The sequence below is a fragment of the Moschus berezovskii genome, chromosome 11, assembly GCF_049115385.1.
Source record: "Moschus berezovskii isolate FMDL1 chromosome 11, NW_MosBer_1.0, whole genome shotgun sequence".
Lineage (NCBI taxonomy): Eukaryota > Metazoa > Chordata > Mammalia > Artiodactyla > Moschidae > Moschus > Moschus berezovskii.
The window spans coordinates 1,835,009-1,855,245 of record NC_142470.1 but is presented as its reverse complement, the minus strand read 5'-3'; positions in this window follow the sequence as shown (position 1 = coordinate 1,855,245).

The window sequence follows — 20,237 nt, the reverse complement described above, 5'->3', positions numbered from 1 at the left end:
GCAGTCCTTTGGGTCGCAAAGAATCAGACATGACTGAGCAACTGAACTGAACTGAACTGAACTGAGGGCTGATTGCTCCGGCCCAGCTGCCTGACTCTCCCCAAGCTTCTGGTGATAGAGGATGGAGCCGGCTTCCGGGCACAGGGGCCTCAGGGTGGGAGTGGGGTCCAGAGGGCGGGTGGGCCTGGATCTCGGATCGGGGTGCTGGGGGAGGACCGTACTCCTTGGTGCAGTGCGGGGCCGCCCCCACGGGGATGGAGCAGGTGGGTGTTCAGCCAGTGTGGGCGTGGGGCCTGAACCCAGCCTGGGCCTCCTGCTCTCAGAGCCCGGAGCTCACCCAGGCTCCTGCTGCTGCAGCTGAGGGCAGGGCCTGAGCTGGGGAGACCGTCTCCGGAGGGTGGAGGGCGGAGGTGGGGACGTGGCGTCTACAGCCCTTGCCGGCCGGCCTGCTGGTCTGTGAGAGGCCTGGCGGGGTGACTCATCGGAGTGCGGATCTGAGCAGAACGGGGCCCAGCTGTTCCCAGAGCCGCCGGGAGGTTCCTGTGTTGCAAGCTGAGCGGGGAGGGGGCAGGCTGGCCCTCCCACCTGTTGACCTCCCTGGGAAAGGCTGCCGCAGGCCCCAGATCAGGGGTCCAGCCTCCACTGCCCGGCTCTGAGAACCTTAGCCTCTGGGTGCCAGAGCTGGGAGGTCCTGGGTGCACAGCATGGCCGGGCCCCTGGTCGGGTCTGCGGAGCTGGACCACGCTGGCTGTCCCTCCTCATATGGGGGCCTGCGATGAGGAAACCCAGGTGCCTAGAAATCAAGTAACAGGTCCAAGGCCCGGTGCCCCCTGGGGCTGGAGCCCAGAGTTTCCTGAGAACACACCACTGCTGTCTGCCCCGGGAGCCGAGGTCCAGCCCAGATGGCCAATGCCTGGAGAGGCCGGTGCCCCCTGCAGACACACAAGGAGAGTGCTTCTACCCCCCAGCAGGAGGCAGCCTCAGCCCCTGGCAGACCTCCCACTTGATCAGAATCGATGGGTCATGTGATGTTCGAGTCTCCAGGCCCCCAGGGTGCAGGAGCCCACACCCCATCATGAGCTGTGGACGCCCAGGCTGGACACTGGATCCCAGACATCCCTGTCCACACCCGAGCTCACACTCGGGAGCCGGTCCGCACCAATCCCAGGTGCACCCCTGACCCTGTCGTCGCCTTCTCTCCTCCCCTGGAAGTCCCCAGTGACTCCGGGCTCGCAGCCGCCTTGCTCTAACCTCCACCTCCCGCGCGCCGTGGCTTCTCTGTGGCTGCCTCTCCCCTTCTCACAGGGACGCCGGTCATCAGGTTGAGGGCTATTCTGACCCAGGAGGAGCGTGTCTCCAGCCTCAACTCGTTATGTCTGCACAGACCCTGTTTCCCAGAGTCAGTCTGAGGTTCTGGGTGGTCTCACATTTGAGGGGATGTTAGTCTACCTGCTTTCTTACAAAGAAGCAGAGTTAGTCAGAGGACGCAGGAAGCAAGGCTCCCTCCAAGGCTTCCTGCCTCCCTGGTTGACAGGTGTGTTGATATTACCTGGCTGGATCCTCGTGACACATGAGGCGTCATTGTTTGCATACATTCAGGGCCCCTTTAGACTTTCCACGTGCTCCCACCCAGCTGTCTATGCTCCCCATCTCTCCTTACAAGCATCCTTCCCCTGGAACCGCGTCCGGCACGCCTGGAATCCACCCTTTAGGATTTCCTGCAGAGACAGTCTGATGCTGGTAACTGTCTCCGCTTTCATTGTCCTGAAAATGTGTTTATTTTGCCCTCATTCTTGGAAAGCATTTTCACGGGGTACTTTTTTTCAGGTCATGAAGGTGGCCTTTCATGGGCCTCTGGTTTTCACTCCTGTGTTGGACAATCAACCGTCAGTGTTACTCGCCAGAAAGCTGTCTGTCTCCTTCTTTGGCTGCTTATCAAAGACGTTTGACCTTTGAACACCACGGGGGTTAGGGGTACCGACCCCCGCACTGTTGAAAATTCGAGTAACTTTTGACCTCCCCAGAGCTTGACTACTAATAGCTTACTGTTGACAGAATCATGGGAACTTTGTTACGTGTATTTTGTATATCATATGTACTATATATGCTATTTTTTTTTTAAAGTAAGCTAGGAAAAGAAAATGTCACTCAGAAACTTGTAAGGACAGGAAAATACATTTAGAGTACTGGACTGTGTTTATCCATGCTGTAAGCTTATAGCATCTGTTAGCAGGATGAATCATAGCCAGTACTGACATCAATGCTGTCTTGTATGATACAAAGCACAGCGCATGTCATATGAATTACTAGATTGGACATCAAAAGTGAAAAGATAATGTGAAGAAATCATATTGTTTTTAATAGGTGTAACGATTCATGCATTGATAACAAAGAAGCAACAGTAGGATTCCTTCGTGGTCGCCTTGTATCATCAACACAACTGTTTCACGTAACCTAACCCAACACTCATGAATTTTTTTGCTTGTTTTTGTTTAGTTGCTAAGTTCTGTCCAACTCTGTTGCCATCCCAGGGACTGTAGCCTGCCAGGCTCCGCTGTCTGTGGGATTTCCCAGGCAAAAATAGTGGAGTGCGTTGCCATTTTCTTCTCCAGGGGAGCTTCCCGATCCAGGGATCAAACCTACGTTTCCTTCATTGGCAGGCAGATTCTTTACCATCTGAGCCACCAGGGAAACCCCAGCTCTAGCGACTGAATCGGTATAAACTGTTCATGACACACAGGGAATTCCCTGGGGGGCCCGTGGTTAAGACTCGATGTTTTCACTGCTGTGGCCTGGGTCCTATTTCTTGTTGGGGAACTAAGATCTTTCAAGCTGTACAGTGTCCCTGCCCCCCAAAATGTTTATGACATACAGTTCAGTTCAGTTCAGTCACTCAGTCGTGTCTGACTCTTTGTGACCCCATGGACTGCAGCATGCCAGGCCTCCCTGTCCATCACCAACTCCCGGAGTTTACTCAAACTCATGTCCATTGAGTCTGTGATGCCATCCAACCATCTCATCCTCTGTCATCCCCTTCTCCTCCCGCCTTCAATCTTTCCCAGCATCAGGGTCTTTGCAAATAAGTCAGCTCTGCACATCAGGTGACCAAAGTATTGGAGCTTCAGCTTCAACATCAGTCCTTCCAATGAACACTCAGGACTGATCTCCTTTAGGATGGACTGGTTGGATCTCCTTGCAGTCCAAGGGACTCTCAAGAGTCTTCTCCAACACCACAGTTCAAAAGCATCAATTCTTTGGTGCTCAGCTTTCTTTATAGTTCAACTCTCACATCCATACATGACCACTGGAAAAACCATAGCTTTGACTAGATGGACCTTTGTTGGAAAAGTAATGTCTCTGCTTTTTAATATGCTGTCTAAGTTGGTCATAGTTTTTCTTCCAAGGACCAAGTAGCTTTTAATTTCATGGCTGCAATCACCATCTGCAGTGATTTTGGAGCCCCTCCAAAACAAAGTCTGTCACTGTTTCCACTGTTTCCCCATCTATTTGCCATGAAGTGATGGGACTGGATGCCATGATCTTAGTTTTCTGAATGTTGAGCTTTAAGCCAGCTTTTTCACTCTCCTCTTTCACTTTTATCAAGAGGCTCTTTATCAAGTTCCTCTTCACTTTCTGCCATAAGGGTGGTGTCATCTGCATATCTGAGGTTATTGATATTTCTTCCAGCAATCTTGATTCCAGCTTGTGCTTCTTCCAGCCCAGCATTTCTCATGATGTACTCTGCATATAAGTTAAATAAGCAGGGTGACAATATACAGGCTTGATGTACTCCTTTCCTGACTTGGAACCAGTCTGTTGTTCCATGTCCAGTTCTAACTGTTGTTCTTGACCTGCATATAGATTTCTCAGGAACTAAGATCCTACATTGTGGTGGCTCAGAGGTTAAAGCGTCTGCCTGCAATGCGGGAGACCTGGGTTCAATCCCTGGGTTGGGAAGATCCTCTGGAGAAGGAAATGGCAACCCACTCCAGTATTCTTGCCTGGAGAATCCTGTGGACGGAGGAGCCTGGTGGGCTACAGTCCAGGGGTTTGCAAAGAGTTGGACACAACTGAGAGACTTCATTTTCACTTTCACTTTCAAGATCCTACAAGCCATATGATGTATCCCCCCAAAAATGTTCATGACATACAGTATTACAGTCATATTTATAATACAGTATTGGAAATCCTGTTACATTAAAAACATGCCCCTGACAGTAGGCTGATGCCCAGTTTCTGGTGTGCCTCCAGCTAGGAGAGAGAAGTGCACTGCCCTGCAAGGCAGACTCCTTGGGAGCAAAGTCATAAAGCAGAAAACAAACACACCACTTATTTTGTATTAATGTCAATTGCAATACTTTGGCCACCTCATGCGACGAGTTGACTCACTGGAAAAGACTCTGATGCTGGGAAAGGTTGGGGGTGGGAGGAGAAGGGGACGACCAAGAATGAGATGCCTGGATGGCATCACCGACTCTGTGGACATGAGTTTGAGTGAACTCCGGGAGTTGGTGATGGACAGGGAGGCCTGGGGTGCTGTGATTCATGGGGTCGTGGAGCGTTGGACACGACTGAGCGACTGAACTGAACTGAACTGAACTTACGCCTAGGTAAGGGTAAACTAGCATCCATGTAGGATTTATGAATTCATGACATACGTAACTTTTTCTTAATTTTTTTTGTTATCTTTAGGCTATGCAGTTTGTCTTCTTGAGTCCCGAATCCATGTATCCATCCACCCATCCCCCATCTGTCCACCCATCCACCCATCCACCCATCATCCATCATCCGTCCATCCATCCATCCACCCACTCATCCATTAGAATTGCTGGAACATATTTAAGCTCTACTTTAAAATTTTTGAGAGCCGCTATACTATTTTCCATAGTGACAGTGGTAATTTACATTGCTAGCAACAAAGAGTTCCCTTTCCCCAAAGTCCTTGCCAGTACTTGTTATTTCTTATCTCTTCGGTAATAATCATTCTTAGAGGTGTGAGGTGGTATCTCATTGGCTTTGACTTGCATTTCTCTGATGATCTGTGACCTCGAACATCTCTGCAAGTACTTGTTGGTTATTTGCATGTGTCTTCATTGGGACAATGTCTGTTCAGTTACTCTGCCAGTTTTTAAACCCCATTATTGCTTTTTGCTGCTGAGCTGCATGTGTTCCTGGTATAACTCCGCCTTAGCCCTGGGTCAGACACACGCTTTGCGTATCGAAAACACGCTTTTCGTTCGATTTGTTCTACTTGCTTCTTGTCACTTTTGGTGCGTTTGCTTTTCGTGTCAAATCCAGAATCTTTCTTCAACTTCTTCCAAAGTCCTGCTAATGTTGATATTTTGACATCTTACCATGAATTATGAATGTCTTTAATGGCATCTAGAAGGGTGAATCCTTTCCAGAATGTTTTTAGTTGACTTGGCTCAGATCCATCAAAGGAACCACGACCTATGGCAGTTGCAGCCTTACAAAGTTTCTTTCTTATATAATGGACTTGAGATGACTCCCTGATTCATGGGCTGCAGAACGGATGCGGTGTCAGCAGCCGTGGAAACATTGACCTCACTGGACATTGTCAGCCCCGTTGGAGCTCTTGGGGGACCAGGAGCATTGTCGAAGAGCAGTGCTGTTTCAGAAGGAATCTTCTTTTTTTCTGAGTAGCAGTTCCCAATAACGGGATTAAAATGTTCCACAAACCATACTGTAAACAGCTGTGATGCCACCCAGCTTTGTTGTTCCGTGTACAGAGTAGAGCCAGCATCATTTGTGAGGGCCCCAGGATCTCAGATGGTGCTTGAGCCCTGGCTTCAGCTTCAGGCCCCCAGCTGCGCTGGCCCCCAGCAAGAGAGTCCCTTTGAAGCTTTACAGCTATGTAGGCACTGACTTCTCCTCTCTGGCTACGAAAGGCCTGGATGGCACCTTCTTCCAGCGGAGGCTGTTTCCTCCACACTGAGCATCTGCTGTCTAGTGTAGCCTCCCCCAGGACTGATCCGAGTTGGGTCTTCCCGACGACTGGCTGCAGCTCCTCCGTCAGCACTTGCTGCTCCACCTGCACTTGCACTTGCCCTTCTCTCCCGAAGCCTCACGAGCCAACCCTGCCAGGTTCAGAGTTTTCTTCGGCAACCTCCTCACCACGCTCAGCCTTCCCAGAACTGAAGAGATTAGGGTCCTCCTCTGGATGAGGCTGTGGCTTAAGGGAGTGCTGGGCTGGTTTGATCTTCTATCCAGACCACCCGAACTTTCTCCGTGCCAGCAGGAAGGCTGTCTTTCTTTCTTATCGTTCGCGTGATCCCTGGAGCAGCACTTTTGGTTTCCTTCAAGAGCTCTCTTTGCCTTCACACCTTGGTTAACTGTTTGGCGCAAGAGGCCTAGCTCGAGGCCTGGCTCGGCTTCTGACACGCCTTCCTCACTGAGCTCCATCATGTCTAGCTTTGATTTAAAGTGAGAGACGGGCAGCTCTTCCTTTCCCTTGAACACTTGGAGGTCATGGTAGGTTCTTAACAGATCTAACAATAATGAAAAATTTTGAAATATTGGGAAAATCGCTTAACTGTGACACAGAGACGGGAGTGAGCAAACCCTGTTGGGAAAACAGAACCAAGAGATTTGCCTGACGCAAAACTTTAACTTGTGAAAAATGAAACGTCTGTGAAGCTCAATGAATTGAGCTTTGTCTGTACTGAAGGACTCTTTCTCTGTTCTTTGTTTCTGGCTCCTTGGCGGTAAGTGAACAGACCGCCTTCGTTTGGGTTTATTCCAGGATCTCAGTCCTCTTCCCTTGGTTCATGTGCCTGTTTTTTATGCCAGTGCCGTACTGCTTTGATTACTGTAGTTTTGCAACATAATTTGAAAGCACCAACTGTGAAGCCTCCAGCTTTTTTTCTTTCTCAAGATTGGTTTGGGGACTTCCTTGGTGCCCCAGTGGTTAAGAATCTGCCTGCCAATGCAGAGGACACAGGTTTAATCCCTGGTCCAGGAAGATTTCACATGCTGAGGGCAGCTTAACCACGACTGCTGAGTCCACGTGCTGCCACTGCAGAAGCCCACGAGCCCTAGAGCCGTGCGCCACAGCAAGGGAGGGGCCTCCAGAATGAGAAGCTTGAGCACTGCACCTCAGAGGAGGCCCCTCTCGCTACAGCCGGAGGAAGCCCAGGGACAGCAACAAGGACCCAGCAGAGCTGAAAAGACAAAACTGCTTTGGTTGTTTGGTTTCGTAAAAATTAGGGTTGCTGTTTTATTTTTGAGCTGTGCCACAGGCTTGCGGGATGTTGCCTGCCCAGGGCTTGAATCTGGGCCGTGGAGGTGAAAGCCTGGAATCCTAACCACTAGTCTGCCAGGGAACTTCCCTGGTGTTCTTGTGTTTTTTTTCAAAATGATTGCTGTTTTACCTTACTTTCAAATGTAGCGTTTTATGTTAATCGCTTTAGATCTCTGTGCATGGCATGTGGGGTCTTAGTTCCCCGACCAGGGATGGGACCCATGGCCTCTGCAGGGGAAGCACACTCTTAACCACTGGACAAGGGCAGTCCCTGTCGGTCCTGTTTCTATGGAAAGTGCCGTTGCGGTTGTACTGCAGATTGCTGTGGGTGGCACAGACACTTTATCCACACGAATTCTTCCCATCTGTGAGCGTGGAGTACCTGTCCGTTTATTTGTATCTTCTTTAATGTCAAGGAAAATTATTTAAAGGTCGAAACGAAGGAAAAAAAGAAAGCTATCTTTTTCAAGTCATCCTGGGCATTCAAGGGCCTGCAAGGAGTGTTCTTGCCTAGAGAATGTGTCTGTGAACTTTGCTGTTTACAGTCTGGACTTTGTGACGTTATGTTAACTTGCAGGATTGCTCGTGGCAGAAGGTGACACCTGGTGTCACAGCTTCTTGCCTGTGGGACCCTGGTCTGTGTCACCTCTAACTCACCCGTCTTGATCCTCAGACTGCGTCACCCTCTCTTTGGTTCCTGTGTTAATGAGCTCGTAAATCGCTGATACAAATTCATTTTATATTTGTGTGACAGCCTTGCTTCTGGTCCAAAAGTCAGGCTTGGATAGCCTCAAAGAACGCTGAGCCACCACAGCGCGTCCTGTGTTCAGACCACAGGCTGGTGTCGGGGGTCTACAGCCAGACCAGAGCCCCCAGTCTGCGGCTCCCCTGCACCCAGCTCCCCTGTCCCGCGGGGCCCATTACCCCACTGGGCTAGGGTTCTCCTGAGGACCAGATGAGACCCCGCTAAGCTCTGGAGGAACAATGATAATAACCAGACTAGGAGTAAACCTCAGTCTCTGTGACCTCCATAGACAACAGGGAGGGCTTCCTTTAAAACCGGGGGCGTGGGTCAAAGAGACACCCCGGCCCCCCTAGTGGACCCTTACCTGTGGGTGTCCCTCAGAGATGAGCGCCCAGGCCCATGGCCTGGGCCTCTGGCTTATCAGGAAATGGCGCCCTGACTGCTGTTGAAACGGCTTTGTGAGCCGGAACTCGCACGCCGCTTGAGGCTCCCCCTGGAGGGGTCCGTCACTGCCATGACCACGCTCGGTTTGGGGCCAGCTTCTTCATCTGGAAGAGAACCCACGCTGTTTAGCGGGGACCCGCTAATCCCCCCACGCCCATCTGCTTTCTGTCTTGACGGATTCGCCTCTCCTGGACGCTCTGTGTGGCTGCGGTCATCTAATCTAGGTTGGCTGCCGGGAGCAGGGAGGCTGCGAACACCGCTCAGGAGGCCCCTGGTGACCCTGCCGGGGGGGCAGGGACCTCAGACCCCCAGCCACAGCTCCGGGACAGCTGCACCCACCATCCTGCACCCCATTGGTGTTTCCTGGGCACCAGCCCCATGCTTGGCTCCGGGTCAGGGTTGGGAGATGCCCGTGAACAAGGCACACGTGTGCCTACCCGCCCAGAGCGGGGGCAGTGACCGCGCGCTCGGGGGGTGGGGGCTGTGACGGGGCGGCGGCCTTCAGCTCCGGTCACCGTGGCCCCCCACCCGGCGGGGGGCTGCTCACGAGGTGCCCCCTGAGGTGGAGCCTGGCCTGGATGGGGTGCTGTCTGTTTTCACTCAGCCTCCACCCGGCCAGGGTGATGTCACCGGAGCTCTCGGCCTGGCTGGCGCTGGCGGCCGGCCCCCGAGACAGCTCAGCCTGGAGCCCCGCTGGGGTCCGGGGGGGACCGGGGCCTGGTCTGGCGGGCAGGGTGAGGGCTGCACACCCTCCCTCAGCCCCACGGTGCCTTCCTGTTGCTCAAGGGCCGTCAGCAGACCAGGCCAGCCGGGCTCTGTGAACGGGCCCAGCCATGTGGGGAGGCCGCCCCGTTTCTCAGGGACTTACCCCCTCCTGCTGGAGTGACCGCAGAGCAGGGTGGGGCCCCTGGGGCCGCTGGGCCGAGAGTCCGGGCCTCGAGGGGCTCGGGCCAGGCCTGCCGCCTCCTGAGACCCCCGGCTCCAGCCCCGACGCTGGGGTTCTGACAGTTACTGACCACCCCCATCCCCACCCTGTGCCAGCCTAGGAAAGCAGCTGGTTGCCTTTAACCCTCCCAACGTTCCCATCCCCACCATCCAGGTGAGAAAACTGGCCCAGAGGCCTCGGGAGGACCAGAGGCTGTGAAACGCACGTCCCGCTGCCCTGAAGACCGCGCTCTTGGCTCTGCCCACGGGCTGGTGGCTACTGCCTCGGGTGAAGGGGCCTGGACATGGGTCCTGAGCCTCTGGCCATCTGCAGGGGAGGCCTGGGGCCCAGCAGCTCAGAGCTGCCGCCTCCTCCCCTTGCAGAGTGTGCGCGTGTCGGGGGGAGGGCGACACTCCCTGGCGGCTCGCTGGAGGGACGGGTGAGAGGACAGTGTCCTGGGGCCTGGATTTGAAGAGCGGGGGTGGGGGAGGACAGTGGGGAAGGGCCGGGCCCCCGCAGGTCACGGCGTCTCCGGGTGAGCACCAGGGCTGGGAGTGGTGGTCGGAGGCTGTCAGGGCCGGGCTGTCAGGGCTGGGCTGGTGGGGGGTGTGAAGTTGGGCCAGGTGGGTAGACGGAACCCACCTCCCAGGCCCGCTGCCCAGGGCCTTCCCCTGGGAAATCCTGCCCCCTCCCACGGGCGACTCCTCCCTGAATGGCTGCACGTTAACAGACGTGTCTGCTCAGGGTAGGGGCATCTCCCCAGTGCCCAGGGGAATCTCTGAGGGCCTTCTGGGGAGAGCGCCTTAACAGAGCGTGGTCACAGCAGAGGTGGTGCCGCCTTTCCTGCCTGCTCCTCAGGTTCTGAGCGCCTGTAACCAGGCCCCCAGTGTCCCCGTCATGTCCCCCTGCCCACCGGGCCTCTGCGGGCTCTTTCCATGGATGAATATTTTCATTTCTACAATCATCTGTGTTGATCCCGCTCAGAGGCCTTCTCTGTGTGTGTCATTGTGGATGGGGTTTCATGCCTGACACGCTGTCCTCCCTGTTCTGTCAGCCGGCAAGGCAGCCCCCAGGCCGGTTAGATATCTGCAGGCTGTGGCAGGGACAGATATACTTAGAATTCTTTAAGTATTTATTTAGCTGCCCTGAGTCCTGGTCGCAGCACTTGGGATCCTGGTCTTTGTTGCAAACCCATCTAGATCCTGGCTCGTCCCCTCCCTCTCGGGAGCCGACTCTCAGAGCCGAAGTCCGAGAGGCTCCCTCCTGAGCTTGACTCCACTGTGTCGTCCGCTGAATAAAGCCCAGCTCTCAACTTTTAGGTTGTGCATTGTTTTAGGTGACAGCTTCAAGTGTAGTGGGTTGGGTAGTTCAGTTCAGTTCAGTCGCTCAGTCGTATCCAACTCTTTGCGACCCCACGCCAGGCCTCCCTGTCCATCACCAACTCCTGGAGTCCACCCAGACCCATGTCCATCAAGTTGGTGACGCCATCCAACCATCTCATCCTCTGCCGCCCCCTTCTCCTGCCCTCAATCTTTCCCAGCGTCAGGGTCTTTTCAAATGAGTCCGCTCTTCACATCAGGTGGCCAAAGTATTGGAGTTTCAGCTTCACCACGAGTCCTTCCAATGAACAGTCGGGACTGATCTTCTTTAGGATGGACTAGCTGGACCTCCTTGCAGTCCAAGGGACTCTCAAGAGTCTTCTCCCACACGACAGTTCAAAAAGATCAATTCTTTGGCGCTCAGCTTTCTTTATGGCCCAAATCTCACATCCATACATGGGGTTGAGTAGGGTCTCCCCAGAGACGTGCTCCCCACCCCCCTAACACCAGACGGGACCTTATGTAGGAATAGGGTCTTGGCAGGTGTGATTAGCCAAGGCTCTGGAGGTGAGATGGCCCTGGATTCAGGGTGAGTCCGTATGGAAGAAGAGAGACTCACGGAGACATAAACCAGATGAGCGAAGGCGTGAGGCTGCGCGAAGCCCAGGGTGGCGAGGCCACAGGCCGGGCCGCCGGGAGGAGGCAGGAAGGTCGCTCCCTGGAGCTTCTGGAAGGAGCACACTCCCGTGGCACTTGGGTCTCAGGCTCCCAGCATCCCAGCTGGGAGAGATGACGGTCTGTTGAATGAATGTCTTTGCTTCCAGCCCCTCACGTGTGGTCACTTGTTACAGCAGCCCCAGAACACTCACAGGCCATGTCAATCAGCTCGTGGGGGAAAAGGGCTGCCTTCCCTGGGGCTTCCCATGAGTTTGAGTGAACTCTGGGAGTTGGTGATGGACAGGGAGGCCTGGCGTGCTGCAGTCCATGGGGTCGCAAAGAGTCTGACACGACTGAGGGATTGAACGGAACTGAACTGAGGCTTCCCTGGTGGTCCAGTGGTTAAGAAGTTGTCTTCCAGTGCAGGGTGTGTGGTTCAATCCCTGGTCAGAGAGCTAAGATCCCACATGCTGCATGGCCAAAAAGCAAAACATCAAACGGAAGCAATATTGCAACAAATTCAATATAAACACTTTGAAAGTGTTGTGGTTGTTTGATTTTTTTTTTTTAAACTCTCTCAGTCGTGTCCGACTCTTTCTGACCCCATGGACTATACAGTCCTTGGAATTCTCCAGGCCAGAATACTGGAAGGGGTAGCCTTTCCCTTCTCCAGGGGATCTTCCCGACTCAGGGATTGAACCGGGGTCTCCTGTGTTGTTCAGTTGCTAAGCTGTGTTTGACTCTCTGACCCCATGGACTGCAGCATGCCAGGCTGCTCTGTCCTCCACTATCCCCTGGAGCTTGCTCAAACTCATGTCCATCGAGTCAGTGATGCCATCCAACCATCTCATCCTCTGTTGTCCCCTTTTCCTCCCACCTTCAATCCTTCCCAGCATCAGGGTTTTTTCCAGTGAGTCAGTTCTTCCCATCAGGTGGCCAAAGGCTTGGAGTTTCAGCTTCAGCATCAGTCCTTCCAATGAATATTCAGGACTGATTTCCTTTAGGATGGACTGGTTGGATCTCCTTGCAGTCCAAGGGACTCTCAAGAGTCATCTTCAGCACCACAGTTCCAAAGTATCAGTTCTTCGGCGATCAGCTTTCTGTATGGTCCAGCTCTCACATCCACACACGACCACGGGAAAAACCGTAGCTTTGACTAGACGGACCTTTGTTGGCAACGTGATGTCTGTTTTTTAATACGTTGTCTAGGTTTGTCATAAAGTGGGCCACATCAAAAAATCTTTACAAAATAGGTTCAAGCCTCCCCACCAGCTGCTTCCCAGGGTCCTTGGCCGTGGGTGTTCTCAGTAAGCCGTTCACGGAGCCGCAGACAGGGTCAGAGAGGCTGGGAAGAGGATGCTGAGTCCCGGCCCACGTGTGTTTAGCCTCAGGCGATGCGCTCAGCCTGTTTTGTCCATGGATTTCACAGGGGCTCAGGGGTGGGTGGTGTGGGTCCCTCTGGTCTCCCAGCCTCTGCTCTTTCCCTGCATTCACAGGGTCCCTCCCAGTGCCTCCACTGGCTGGTCCCTTGCCCGCCCCCAGGACCTGGTTGGGTGAGGCTTTGTCCCTTCTCTGTCCTGGAGATGGCACCAGTCCTGGCGCTAAGCAACCAAAACACAAACCTGAACTGTGGCCCCAGCTGTGGGCTGGGCTGCACCGGCCTGCCTGGGAGGAGGGCCTCCTGGACCTGGATTGGCCTGTCCTCCTGGCCTTTGTGTGATGGCCGCAGGGCTGGCCCAGATCTCCAGGGACCCTGTCTCAGCAGATCTGGGGGCTTCCCAAGTTCCTCTGGGTGCAGCTGGTCTGGAGCCTGGCAGCATCTGCGTCTTGGGTCAAGATCCAAAGCCCTCCACACCCATGTAATCCCAAACAAAGGCAGCGCTAACCCGTTAAATGGCAACCCGCTCCAGTATTCTTGTCTGGAAAATTCCATGGATGGAGGAGCCTTGTAGGCTACAGTCCACGGGTCACAAAGAGCCGGACAGGACGGAGCGACCCCACTGCCGCGTTCCAGCCCGGTAATGAGTGTGAGCGTCTCGTTTGTTCCCCTAGAAACTCCCGTTGCTCACGTTTCGCCCATCGGTTTTGAGGCTCCAGGCAGGTGCCTGCTCTGCCTCCCAGGAGTGGGAGCCTTGTCTCCCCCGAGCTGACCGCCCCTGCCGCGCTTTGCCGGGCCCCAGGCCTGTGGGATCCCCCGAGGTGGACGGAACGAGCTGCCGGCTCCCTTCTCTGCCTGCAGACGGGCTTTTGGTGCCCTTTCCCCCTGGGGGCTGCATCCACCCTCTTCTCTCTGCTTCTTTCTTCTCCTCCCCACTGCTTGTTTTTTATTGTTATGAGAGTTTTCAAACATTCATCATTTCAAACAAAAAGGGAAAGAAAAGAGACCCATGCCGGCCCACGCGGCCGCCGCCTGGACTCGGCAGTGATGCCCCCGCCTTGTGGGTAGGAAGGGCCCCTCAGGCACCCTTCTCTGTTGATGGGGTTAACATTTCCCACCGGCCCTTTCTTCCCAGTCTGCCCCTCCCCGCTCGGACATCTGTAGCCAGTCCCTGTGCATGAGGGCCCCAGCCTCCCAGCTGTGTGTTCGCCTGTCCAGACCCCGGTGGACAGATGGACAGACGGCCTGCAGCCTCCTGCTCCTCCTCCCTCTCCCTCCTCCACTTCCTCCTCCTCCTCTCTGGCCTAATAACCTTTGGAAAGAGAATGGTAGACACCCTGACGCTTCCCCTTCAAACCTTGGCCTGCCTCTCCTGAAAGCAAGGCCAGGGTCCAAGGTGAGCCCAAAGCCGTCCTGGCGCCCGAGAACCCAGCCGTGTCTGCACTCCATCAACCCCTGGGTCCGTGTGTCATTTCCGCTGTTGTGCCAAGAGGCACCTTACAGCTTTTGGGGTTGGGGTTGTGCACCGTGATTTCATGTCTCTTGTGTGGCTCCGCCTCTGGTCTGTTCACTGGCGAACACCCCCCACCCCTTCATGTTTTCCCAGGACACTGACTCATGGACTCTTTGGAGAGCAAGCCGGTTGCCTTGCAGACCATCCCAGTCTGGAGGTCCTCGGATGTAATTTTGCTCAGTTCCCGTCACCTGCGCTTCAGCTGCAAAGGCTGGATGAGGGACAAGCGGATGTGTTGATAAGAGCACTTCCTGTCTGACTGGCACTGCATCCCGGGCCTTTTTAAAGTCTGCGGTTCCCTTCAGGGGACACTTGCCAGGCTCCTCTGCTGTGCCAGGAGCATCAGGACCCGGCTCGTGCCTCCCTGCTGTGGGGCGGGCCCGGGAGCTGCCCTGTCTCAGCCCAGCTGCACCCCAGGGCTCAGGCCCGGGACCCCAGCCCCCAGGGCCCCCGGCGCTGCTTCATGCTGGGCTCCCAAGCTTCCCCTGATTCTCCCAAGTCATCCAGCTGCTTCTGGCCCCTGGACCCTCTGCAGAGAGAGGCTGGACCGGGCCTGAGGGCGGTGGGCCTGGGGCTCTTCTTCTGCCTCCCGCTTCACTTGGTCCTCTCTGCTAGACAGTGAGGGCCAGGAGCCATCGCCACTCCACGGCCTCTCCTGTGCCCTCTCCTCCAGGGAGCCAGCCTGGGCTCAGACGTGCTGCAGGAGAAGGCAGGGTGGGGGCCTCTCACCCCCGCTCTCGCCGCCAAGCTACAGAGATGCACAGCCTGACATGCATGGACTCGCTGGCAGCCCTGAGCCCTGTGCTAATCCAGGCCGTGAGATGCAGCCAGAGCCGCTCAGATGTTTCCACTCAGCACTTGGCACAGATGCCCCAGCAGGGAACAGTGGCCCGGGCGTCAAGGCAGGAAAAGGCCGCTGCCCTCTGGGCGTTTGCAGTTGGGCGCCTCCTGGGACTGCTCCTCCGATGGTACAGTGGGCAGGGGGTGCAGGCAGGGGGCAGCCCTCCGACTCCCCAGGATGCCAGCTCTGGCTGTCCCCTCTGGCGTTGTGTACATGTTGTACACAGAGTCCCCCACAGAGCCAAGGGGACAAAACTTTTGTGTGTAACCCAGGGAGACAGAGGCTCCACGGCCTCGGCAGCTCTGGGGTGTTGGCCGCCAGTGAGGGGCCCCGGAGACCAGGAGCTGGGCGTCAGTGGTGCTGTGGAAAGAAGCACTTGGTTGCCAAAACCCAGAAAGAGCTGGAAGACCCTACCCATGCTAACCCAAGAGCCCTCAGCTCTCTGCCATCAACTGTGCGTTCTCAGGACTCTGTGGAGTTTAAAAGAGCCGGGACTTCATCCTGCCAACTCAGGTACTAATGGAAATCTCACCTCATTCCACGAACATCCCAGACAGCTCTCAGGAAATACACAGAGTGAAGTGTTGCAGTGTGGGCCCAGGAGGACAGCCCGGGGCCAAGGTCGGGAACCAGAGGAGGTGATGGTTGCACAGCACGGAGAACCTTTTAAACGCCCTTAAAGCTTCCTCTTCAAAGTGGTGACAGTGGCGAGTTTTATGTTCTGAGTATTTTCCCACAATTAGAAAAAAAAATCTTACAACAAAACAAAAATCGGGGCCAGGGAGGATTGCAGCTGGAATGGGGAGGAGCAGAGGAGGGCTTTACACCACAAGGCCGTCCTAGCTGAAGCGGCAGAGCGGGGTTTGCCCCCGGCTCTTCCGTCGGCAACCGAAGCGCAAAGAAAACACACTCAGATCATCGGGAAAACAGAGGGTGAGCCCCTGCGCTGTCCAGCCTGCATGGGGGACACACGGCCGATAATGACGGGACCAGAGTATTCTAGTCCTGGGGGGCCCCACGGCAGTAGGAGGCCCCTTATAGAGCTGCCCCTCGTCGTGGGGACGGCCACGTGAGTTCCACGGCAGGGGAGTCTTGTGGACTCTCCAAGAAACCTGACCTGGCCTCCCGCGGGGAACAGGGAGCTCTCAGATAATCTGAGGCCCACGAGAGCCGGGGACCATGAGGGAGACGAGGAAGGAAGTGCTGAGAGTCTGTGGGCCAAACAGGAGACCCAGGCAGAAGGAGTGCTGGGCTCCTGACCCAGCGGTTCGTGCCCTGAGAGCGACAGGCCGGGGCTTCCCTGGAGGTCCAGGGGCTGAGACGCGGCCCTTACAGTGCAGGGGACGTGGGTTCAACCCCTGGTCAGGGACGATCCCGCGTGCCCCATGCTGCAGCCAAGCTAAAATAAAAGTGACAGGCCTGGAAGAGGGCCGGGTGCCCAGGGAAATGGGGGACCGAGGGCTGCTGGTGTTCCAGGACCTTCTGGAGGTGGAGGCTCGGGGCCGAGGTAGGGAGGTCTGTGTGAGGAGGGGGCTCTGCTCTGCACCGGGGGGCGGGGGCCCGGAGAGGCACAGTGGCTTGTCGAGGGCGCAGAGCCGTCTGTGTCAGAGCGTTCGCTCCTGCACGTGCCTCGGGAAGTCTCGGTGGACATGGCCGGTGGAGCCAGCCCGAGACCTGGCTCTTTACCCCACAGGACATTTGCATCCCCTCCCCACTTCAGAAGACTCAGAAGCTCTGGAGACACCGTAAGAACAGCCCTTCGAAGGCATGAAGAACGCAGGAGAAAATGAAGGGAAAGTGGAGCACGTCCTAGAGGGGCTGAGGGCAGCCCTGCTGGCGGGGCTGAGCCTGATCCAGGGTCCCGGGGGGTCCTGAAGGGGGAGTGATGGGCCTCCTCCCTTCCCACCTCCTCCCGGCTCCCTGCGGGCTGCCTGGGTGTCCCCACAGGCAGGGGCGTGGGGGCGCGTCTCCAGAGGGCCTGGGGGGCTGCAGTGACCTTTGAGACTCAGTCTCGGAAGTCATACAGGCCAGCCCTGCTTCTGGGCGGGAGGGGATCACCATCCGGGGGCAGGAGGAGGGCTGGAGAACACGGACCATCGGGAGCTCACGGCTGAGAAGGGAGCTCATGGCTCAGAGTCGGGCAGCTGGGTGACTGGAAACAAGCCGCCCCAGACTCAGGCTGGGACCTGGGGGCCCAGGGCCGAGAGAGGGTCCTGAGGGATCAGACAGACGGGAAAGACCGATTCCTCATCAGAGATACCCATGCTGATGGCTGGCTCTCAAAGGACAACAACGGGAAGCCGAAGAGAGCAGAAAATATCTCCAAAGTGCTCCCCAAATGACTCTCCCTGTCCATCCGCCATGTGCCCATGAAATGTCGTTTAAAAGTGGATGCAGGCAATGTCAGAGACGCAAGATGCGGGCTGGAGCAACCCCACAGACCCTCAGGAGAGCAGCTCAGAGAGGGTGACGCAGGCGGAGACAGGCGGTCCAGAGGGAGACGGCGGTGCCGGAAGGAAGGGTTTGCCAGGCCTTGTTTAGAGACTCACGTGTTTGCCAAACACAGAGCGAGGCCGTGCTGGGAGGACGGGGTGCCGGGTGCCGGGTGCAGCCCTCGTCCCTGGGGCCGAGGCCTCCACTGTCTCTGGGGCACTCCTCCAGGCCTGCAGAGGCACACAGTGTGCACACACACGGACACGCACATGCACACACGCGCACATGTGCACACACACATGCACACACATGCACAGACGCACATGCACACACGGACACGCACATGCACACACGTGCACACATGAACACATGGACACGTACACGCACACACACACACGTGCACACACATGTGCACACACACGTGCACACACGTGCACAGATGCACATGCACACACGGACACACACGTGCATGTGCACACACACACATGCACACACGCAACGCACACACTGACACACACACGTGCACACGCACACTCATGCACACACGCACATGCACACACGGACACGCACATGCACGCACACATGCACACACACACACACTCATGCACACACTGACACGTGTGCATGCACACACACATACTCATGCACAGACATGCACACTCATGCACACACGCACATGCACACACTGACACGCACACGCACACATGCACACACACATGCACACACATGTGCGACCATGCGTTCAGTCTGAGTGCTGCTGCCGGAAGAGATGGGAGAAAGTGGAGACCCAGCCCGACACCAGCCTTGTCCGCTGAGACTGTAGATACCGAGTCTCCTGGGAGGGATACGAAAGCAGAACTCAGATGCCAGCCAAGGATAGAAAGAAAGCTCGGGCAGGTTTATAGGGGTGCAAGTAGTATAGATTTCTCTTCTGGTTTCAGAGAAAGGTAGAGAAATCAATGTTACGCTTAGGTAGGCCCGTCAAACCTACAAAGTGACGTCAAAGTGTTAGTCATTTGATTATGTCAGACTCTTTGTGACCCCACAGACCGTACCAAACCAGGCTCCTCTGTCCATGGAATTCTCCAGGCAAGAATACTGGAGTGGGTTGTCATTCCCTTCTTCAGGGGATCTTTCTGACCCAGGGTTCAAACCCAGGTCTCCTGAATTGTAGGTAGATTCTTAACCATCTGAGCCATCGTTAAAAACAATTAAACAGCAAAATGCAGCAGAGGGGAAAACTTGGAATCGAAAGGAACCTCTGTCCACAGAAAGGCAAGACCGGTGGGTCTGAGATCTTGGATGGGTCAGAGGGAAGAGCAAGCACAAAGCAGATAAAGTGATTGCAAACAGACCTGTGAGTGAAGTGGAGTCGCTTAGGCGTGTCCGACTCTTTGCGACCCCACAGACCATAGCCTGCCCGGCTCCTCTGTCCACGGGATTCTCCAGGCAAGAATACTGGGATGAGATGCCATTTCCTTCTCCAGGGGATGGCCCCGACCCAGGGGTTGAACCCGGGTCTCCCACATAGTAGGCAGACGCTTTACTGTCTGAGCCACCATACCTATAAACTTAACAGTTAAAAGACGTTGGCGGATTGGAGAAATATAATAAACCCAGGCTGTGCTGTTTACGTAAGAAATCCCTCCTCAGGGAAGAGAACGATCAGGCCCACCGAGGCCCTGGATCTTTGGCGAGCGACGTCTCGAGTCATCCTGCCGGCAGAGGTCAGGCAGAGGTCAAGGGGCAGCGGGACGTGAGGAGGAAGAGAGCCCCCCGCTCCTGCCCGCCGCCCCTCTCCGCTCGCCCTCTGGGGACCGTCCTCAGTGCAGCTGCTCGGCCGTCTCAGGGGGAGCGAGGCCTGCAGTCACGCCCACGCGGAGGTGGCGGCTCATGGAGCCCCGTCGGTCCTCTGTGCTGGGACGTGAGCTTTCTACCACAGGGAGAACAGGACTGGACGCGTCCGAAGGGCAGAGGGTGGGATGTGTCTGATTCTTTTGTGTTTTTAAAGAAAAAGTTACCTTTACTGAGATGAAACTCGCATACAGAACACCCCCCTTCTGACACTCGGATCAGTGGCGTTAACGCCACTGACGATGTCGTGCCGTCGCCACTCTGTTTTCATCACCTCCCCAGAAACACTGCTAAGTGACAGCGCCCACCGCCCGCGGACCCTGGACGCCTCCCGTCCAGCGCCGCCCCCGTGGGTTTGCCTCTCCCCCACGCTTCACGCGCAGTCTCTGTGCTCGTGTCTGGCGCCTTTCTTCAGCACCACAGTGTCGAGTTCATCCCTTGGTCGCGTGAATCAGCGCTTCACTCCTTCCCACGGCTGAGTAACATTCCACGGCAGGGATGGACCGTGTTTTATCAGTTCTTGGCCTGTGGTGGACACACAGGTCTGCACTTTAGCTACAGTGGAAGTGCTGCCGTGAGCCTCTGTGTCCCTGCATCCGGTTCCTTTGGGTCTGTTCCCAGGGGTGGGACCCCTGGGTCATCTGGAAACCCTACACGGAGCTTGAAGATTTCCATGGCGGCTGCACCGTTTACATTAGTTGGTGTCTTGCTCACCCCTCCGCGCCCACGGTCCGTCTCTCTCCCCTCTACTGTCTGCCAGGAGGACGGTCCTGGGGGGACGGCATCCTAGGGCCCTTTGCCGCTCTGATATCCTGGTGGGCTCAGCTACTGGGTGATGGGGGAGAAAGGAGGGACACACCCCCACCC